Raw genomic sequence first — 7668 nt, 5'->3', positions numbered from 1 at the left:
TGCATTTCAAACCTGAGTTAGGAGTTATATTCCTTGACTATGAAGGTGAAGTCAGATTTCAGAGAATGTCAGAACTGCCTCTCTGTCCAATGGTCACTTGGTTTATCTCTTGCAATGGATAGAAGACAGCATGCCTGGAAAAGTCGTCGATCTGAAGATTCGAAGAGAGCTCTTACGTYGAAGAAAACTTGGTGAAGATGTACCTGTGTACATAGATCTAAGTGTTCCAGATTAAGTCTCTTTGTATCAACAATCCATTTTTCCTTGTAAATCTTTTCTATATCTTTTTTCATTGATTGTATTTACATTTCTGTAAATTCTGAACATGTACTGTAATACTTGTATTATTTCCATTATTTAATAAGATGAGTATTTCATGTGCTTCACTGAAAAAGATCCCTGAAAAAAAGTAATAGGGACACAAGTCTATGAGTTCCAGTGTTACTTTTATCATTCATTGACATTCTATAAGTCAGTGAATAAGCTTTCAGTTTCAATTTCTGTACTTGTATTTTTTCTTAGATATAACATAAGAAAACCCTCAAGCTGAGACTGACCAAACTGAAAAAGATCCCAAAATAGGGGGAGATTGTTGATCCTCTCTCTTAGTGATTTGATGATAATCCCTTTTTCCTTTCGATGTATTTTAGTTTATGTATTTTCAGTTCCAGCCATCAATTCACTGAGTATGTTCAGTGATCGCTGAAGAACTCGCTTTGTAAATCATTCAGAGACAACAATACTTCAAGAAAACAACACTCACACCAAAGATCCTTCAGCAAACGTCGAAGACTGAAACTGAAGATTAGAGACTGGCGCATATGTGATCTAAAGCGGTATTCAGTGATTACAAGCCTGTCTAGTTATGTGTAAAGACTGCTCTAGCTTCAGCGAATGATGATGAGACCTTCAGGTCATTCCAGCATTCAGCGATCAGAGGAAGCTTGCTTAGCACGATTGTTGTTGTTTTGTCCTTGCACACACAAAAGGACAAACCCATACCCTTACCAAAGATAGTACGGTACGGAGCCGATTAGTCGACTCTTTGTCCACCAACTTTAGGTAAGGATGTCTGTTCAAGAATAGTGTTTTTGTACTATTCACTGTAGCAAAGGACAAGCCTTCCTGTTAAGGCTTGCCACGCACTCTAAACCCTACCATAGTGCATTAAATGGACATTTAATACACTAGGTTTAAATAGAAGTGTTTCTTCTCCATGCAGAGTGCGCACATCACTCTCTTCCCTCATTCTTACTTCAAGCTTCTTTCAACTTAAAGTAAAAGATATTTTCTTTTAGCAATCTCTTTTCTTGTAATTGCTAAACTTTGTGTGTAACTTAAGATTGTTTAGATAGGTTTCTTTTACCTTGTCTTTCCGTAAACAATCTTGTAAAATCTGTATTGATCTTCTCTATCAATATATATTTTAAATTTGAAAACTCTGTGTTTGTATTCATTCCCCCCCCCCTCTACAAACTGTTTAGTATTCTTGTAGACCCTTTTGGGACCAACACTTGCATTGTAAATTCATCAGAGACAGCAATACTTCAAGAAGACAACACTCACACCAAAGAACCTTTAGCGAACGTCGAAGACTGAAACTGAAGATTAGGGATTGGCAAGTACGTGATCTGAAGCGGTATTCAGTTATTACAAGCCTGACTACATATGTATGAAGACTGCTCTAGCTTCAGCGAATGATGATGAGACCTCCAGGTCATTCCAGCATTCAGCGATCAAAGGAAGTTTGCTTAGCACGATTGTTGTTGTCTTGTCCTTATGCACACAAAGGACAAACCCATACCCTTGCAAAAGTTAGTACGGTACGAAGCCGATTAGTTGACTCTTTGCCACCAACTTTAGGCAAGGATGTCTGCTCAAAAATAGTGCTTTTGTACTATTCACTATACCAAAGGACAAGCCTTCCTCTTAAGGCTTGACACGCACTCTAAACCTACCATATTGCATTAAATGTTCATTTAATGCACTGGGTATAAATAGAAGTGTTTCTTCTCCATGTAGAGTGCGCGCATCTCTCTGCTATCCTATTCTTACTTCAAGCATCTTCTAGCTTAAATAAAGGATCTTCCTTTTAGCAATCTATTTTCTTGTATTTGCTAAAGATTTGTGTGTAACCAAAGATTGTTTAGATAGGTTTTCTTTACCTTATCTTTCCGCAAATAGTCTTGTAAAATCTGTATTGATCTTCTCTATCAATATATATTTTAAATTTAAAAATACTGTGTTTGTATTCATCCCCCCCCCCTTCTACAAACTGTTTATATTCTTGTAGACTCTTACGGGACCAACACATCCAAAAACCTTACATCTTATGCGTTACATCACCAACGATATCTTGGTTACATCTCTGGCAAAATCTGGGTTACGTCCCCGATCTAAAATGAGATCTAAACAAAAACCAGAAACCAAAACCGATCTAGGTGTGCAAAAATCAGATCTCTTGGGATATGAAAAACCGATTTGGGTTGTTCAACAGGGGAATCAGATCGATGAAGGTGAGAGTTGAGGAGATGATGACCAGTGGTTGGAGATATATAGAGAATAAGAAGCAACAATGACCGGAGATGGGCAGAGAAGGAGGCGTCAGACGGTGTTGGTCAAAGGGATCGGTGTAAAGCTCGCACCAGAGAGGAAGCACGTTTTGGCCGACGATGGGGAAAGAGGGTCATAGGTGGTGATCACATCCATTCTAATACACACACACACACACATCTATTTCAAAATTAGAATACTAAACTAATTAAAGTAAATTGAATACTCAACATGATTTACTAATTTACCCTTCTACTTATTTAAAGAAATCATAATAATTATCATGAATGATTGGTTCATATTGGATCTCACGATTACCATAAACTAAACATGTCTCATTGATTAGGCCCTTATAATCAAGGTTAAATTAGGAAATTAATAAATTTGATAATTTTAACTTAAAGTATTAATTAAGGGCATTTTAGGGATTTTCTAAATAACCTCTCTCATCTCTCTCCTTTCCTCTCTCCGGAGAATCTTATTCGACGAACCTTATTCTGATGAACCTTATATGAACACAAGATACACACTATGATACCTATAAACGGTATTCATTGTGATACCCATATATACATACAAAATGCACAATGTGATACCCTTAGTAAAGCAATGAAAATAACGAAAATGCACTCTATGATACATTTCATAAAACAAAGATAATACATTGTGATACATGTGAAATATTGTGAATGTTATCACTATGATACACTTTGATTTGTGACGTCTTTAAAATACGATGTATATTAGATAATTGATATATTAGGTAACTAATAATATTTCCCTCTAAAAGATTTAATAAATATTTTGATTAGTTATCAAAAATAGAATTACTATATTACCAATTTAGCTTTTTTAAGAAATATCCTTAAATATCTCAAACGAGTGGTTCACATTGGATCTCACGGTTCCAACAAACTAATCAGTTTTCTCTTGAATGGGCCCCTATATATATATACACACACACACACACACACACACACATATATATATATATATATGTACAGGCCTAATCAAATGAGAACTAATTAGTTTCTGGTAACCGTGAGGTCCAATCTCAACCACAAATCAATAGATAAATTAGGAAATTTATAATTTTGGTAATTTTGAATTAAAATTTTAATGCAAGGACATTTTAGCTATTTTTAAACTCTCCTCTCTCATCTCTTCTCTCTCCGTCGGCCGTCCTCCGGCCACCGTCCTCCGGTGATACCACAGTGGTATCACAATGCATTTTATATGTGTTTGGGTATCACACTGAAGTCGTTTGTGTGGTCGATCGGAGATGTAACACAGTGGTATCACAATACATCTTATATGTTCTTGGGTATCATATTGTATCTTTTGTTTAACAGAGTCAATATTTTTAGTATCACAGTGGTATCACCATAGAATGGTGGCCAGAGGATGGTGGCCGGAGGACGGGAGATGGAGAGAGAAGAGAAAATACCTAAAATGTCTTTGCATTAAAATTTTAATTCAAAATTACCAAAATTATAAATTTCCTAATTTATCAATTGATTTGTGGTTAAATTGGATCTCACGGTTACTACAAACTAGTTAGTTCTCCCTTGAATGAGTCCCTACATATATATGTATATATATACACAGGGAAGGGTTCAAACGAGAACCCCTGTGATTTGCGAAAATGCGAGAACAACCTATTAACCTCATATTGTGATAACAGTAACAATTAAAAGATTTTTTAAATTAAAAATGAAATTAAAACAACTCAAAAAAATTTGAGAGGCAAAAGGGTAATATTGGAATTCAAAGTGATAAAATTTTAAAAACACGATCACACTAAACCCAATAATCTGGATAACATAATGGGCTATTATGGTTATCGCTTATTTCAATACGATTTGGTGTGATTTGGGTGTGATAATCATGTGATTATCACACAATTATCACAAGGATTTCGCTCGGCTAAGGTTAACTTAGAAAATCGACTACTGATTTGGTGTGATATGGGTGTGATAATCATGTGATATCACTATCATAACAGCGCACTCGATTTGATTATGGTTTCGATCGGTTAGGGTTAGACAATCGCATATTTATCACAACGATTACTCATGGTTTTGATAGGTTAGGGGATTAGACAATCACACTTTTATCACAACGATTACGGACGAAATTCACTAAACGATTTGGTGTGATAATCATGTGATATCACTGTTATAACATTACTTGTGCACTCAATTTGATCATGTTTTTGATCGGTTAGGGTTAGACAATCACACATTTATCACAACGATTACTCATGATTTCGATAGGTTATGGTTACACCCGATTGATCATGATTTCGATAGGTTATGGTTACACAATCACACAATTATCACAAGGGAAKAKAAGAGAGTGGAAACGAACGTGATCAATCCAGGAAAAAAAAGGATAATTATAATTAATTAAAAAAATAAAAATTACTTAATTACATTAGTACTCTTATTAATTTATTTATATTTAATATAAGTTAATTTATTAATTAAAAAAGTTTGAGGTTATTGGGTTGTTCTCACGTTATCGTAAATCACATGGGTTCTCGTTTGAACCTTCACCTATATACATATATATATATATATATTTATATATATATATATGTTTATATGTATGTATACATACATACATACATACATAAAGGTATTGTATCATGTTTTTTTTTCTCATCTAAGACTAATATTTAATATAGTTATGAACATATATTTGTTTCACAATGTATTTGTTTCACAATGTATTTGTTTCGTATGTATGTGTTCACAATGTGAAACTTTTTTACATGTAACTATTGTTTCACAAACATGTTAACAAGATTGACATTCTAAAACAAATACAAGTGAAAACAAATATATATTAAATGATAATGGTGTACGCGGGTTGAGTTGGGTGGTTTATGACATTTATACGACGTAACTCATTTATAGCACGGTTTTGAATTTCAACCCAAGCCAATTAAAAGTATAATCCAAGCCAACCTTTTGTGGGTTGGGTTGACGAGCTAGTAGTTATATAAATTTGACAAAGAAAATATTTTATAGAACTTAAATTTATAGGACCAAACTATAAAATGTATCATCTCAAAGTGTTACGATAAGTTTATAGGACCTTTTTTTAGCGTTTCCACAAATTCTTTTGGACGTTTTTTAAATAAAGTGTCGTATAATCTATTTTATACAAATAATATCATATAAAATAACTAATGCGACACTTTATTTTAAAAGCGTCTTACAAACTTATTAACACACCAAAGAAGTCCGATAAACATATTGCAACACTTTTAGATATGACGTTTTTTTGTTTCGTTGTATAAAATTAAGTCCTATAAAATATCATATTAGAACGCTTAGACATTTTAAGCATACTATAAACCTGATGTTGTAGTAAAATACTATAACTATTAGCATTTTCTTTCCACCACAGTACAACATCAAATTAGGGAGTTTCAGATTGATAGACATCAACTAATTCGGTCTGATGATGTTTTGTAGAACCCTTATTAATTGATATTCTAAATTATAGTCTTATATGAGAAAAAAAATTCATAAAATAGCACATGATACACTAATTTTCAAGGTTATCATAATTTCATGAGTTCTTAAAAGGATAAAATGCATTACAAGCCATTAGTATAAACCATGAAAACCTCATTCAAACAATCATATTTTTTTTAATCATGAGGGTTGACTGGTCATTTTTATTGTTGAAAGCTTTAATATAGAAATTGTTATCTTCATTATATTAATTTTAGTAAACAAATTTCATCAAAATGAGAAATACATAAGAGTTTAATTTTTACATAGAAACAAAAATAAATTATTTGAAACAATTTCATCATATTAAACAATTTAATGAAATAGTTTCACTAAATTAAACAATTAAATCGAAGGTTCTCGCGGTTTATATACTAATGGCTTGGTTTGCATTTTATCCCTCATACATACATACATACATACATACATACATATATAGGAGGTTTACTTTGCAAACCGTGTTATTTGTACAAACCATACAAATTAACCTCATTCAACCATATATATATATATATATATATATATCTATATATATATCTATATATATATAGGGTTGGGTTCACGTGAGACCATATGTTTTTCGTGAGACACGTGAGACCAATTTATGTTCATTGATCAACTTTATAAGTTAATGATCTAATGGTCTAAAATTGCACGGTGACAATTTTTTATTTTTTAGAAGTCTCGTGGCAATTTTATGATTATGAATGTTGAGATTGTAAATCTAATCCAAGGGTTGAGAATTGGTCTTACGAGTCTCACGAAAAAGCCTTGGTGTCATATGATCCCAAGTCTCTCTCTCTCTCTCTCTCTCTCTCTCTATATATATATATATATATATATGTATGTATAGAAGGTTCAAACGAAAACACTTGTGATTTATGCAAATGCAAGAAAACTTGTTAGATATCATTCTATTTTATTTTATAGTTTTAGAAGGATTAAGAAAACAATAAAATATTAAATAAATAATTACCACTTTGTAGGAATATCGAAGACATGCAAAGGTAAATGTGGAAAAATTGTAAATCACATAATAAAGAGATAGAGCCGATAAGTGTGGACGTAATCATCACTAGATCTAACATATCAAACCATATCACAACAAAATCACATTATTATCCCTGAAAATCATATCACAAAATATATTTGATTTAACATAGCGAAATCACATTGTTATCACAACAAATTCACATTATTATCGATAACAAACACTACAACAAAATCGGGTTTATAGGACACTTCCAATTTCTAAGCGTCTTAATAGACCTCTTTATAAGACTTATTTTATAGGACGAAAAAAATAAAGCGTTCTATCTAAAGGTGTTGTAATAAGTTTATATGACGTTTTTTTACGTCGTAATAAGTTTTTTAGGACACTTTTAATATAAAGCGTTCCATTAGCAACGTTATAAAATACTATTTGAAAAACTGTCCTATAAAAATAAATGTCCTATAAAAATTTGAGTTTATAGGACACTTTCTCAACAGTATCCTATAAAGTTGCTAATGCGACATTTTGTATTAAAAATGTCCTAAAAAGCTTGTTAAGACGCCCAAAAGTGTCATATAAACTTATTACAACATC

Source organism: Cynara cardunculus (assembly GCF_001531365.2).
Source record: "Cynara cardunculus var. scolymus isolate 2C chromosome LG 1, CcrdV1, whole genome shotgun sequence".
NCBI lineage: Eukaryota > Viridiplantae > Streptophyta > Magnoliopsida > Asterales > Asteraceae > Cynara > Cynara cardunculus.
The sequence above is the reverse complement of the archived record's forward strand: the minus strand, read 5'-3'. Positions refer to the sequence as shown.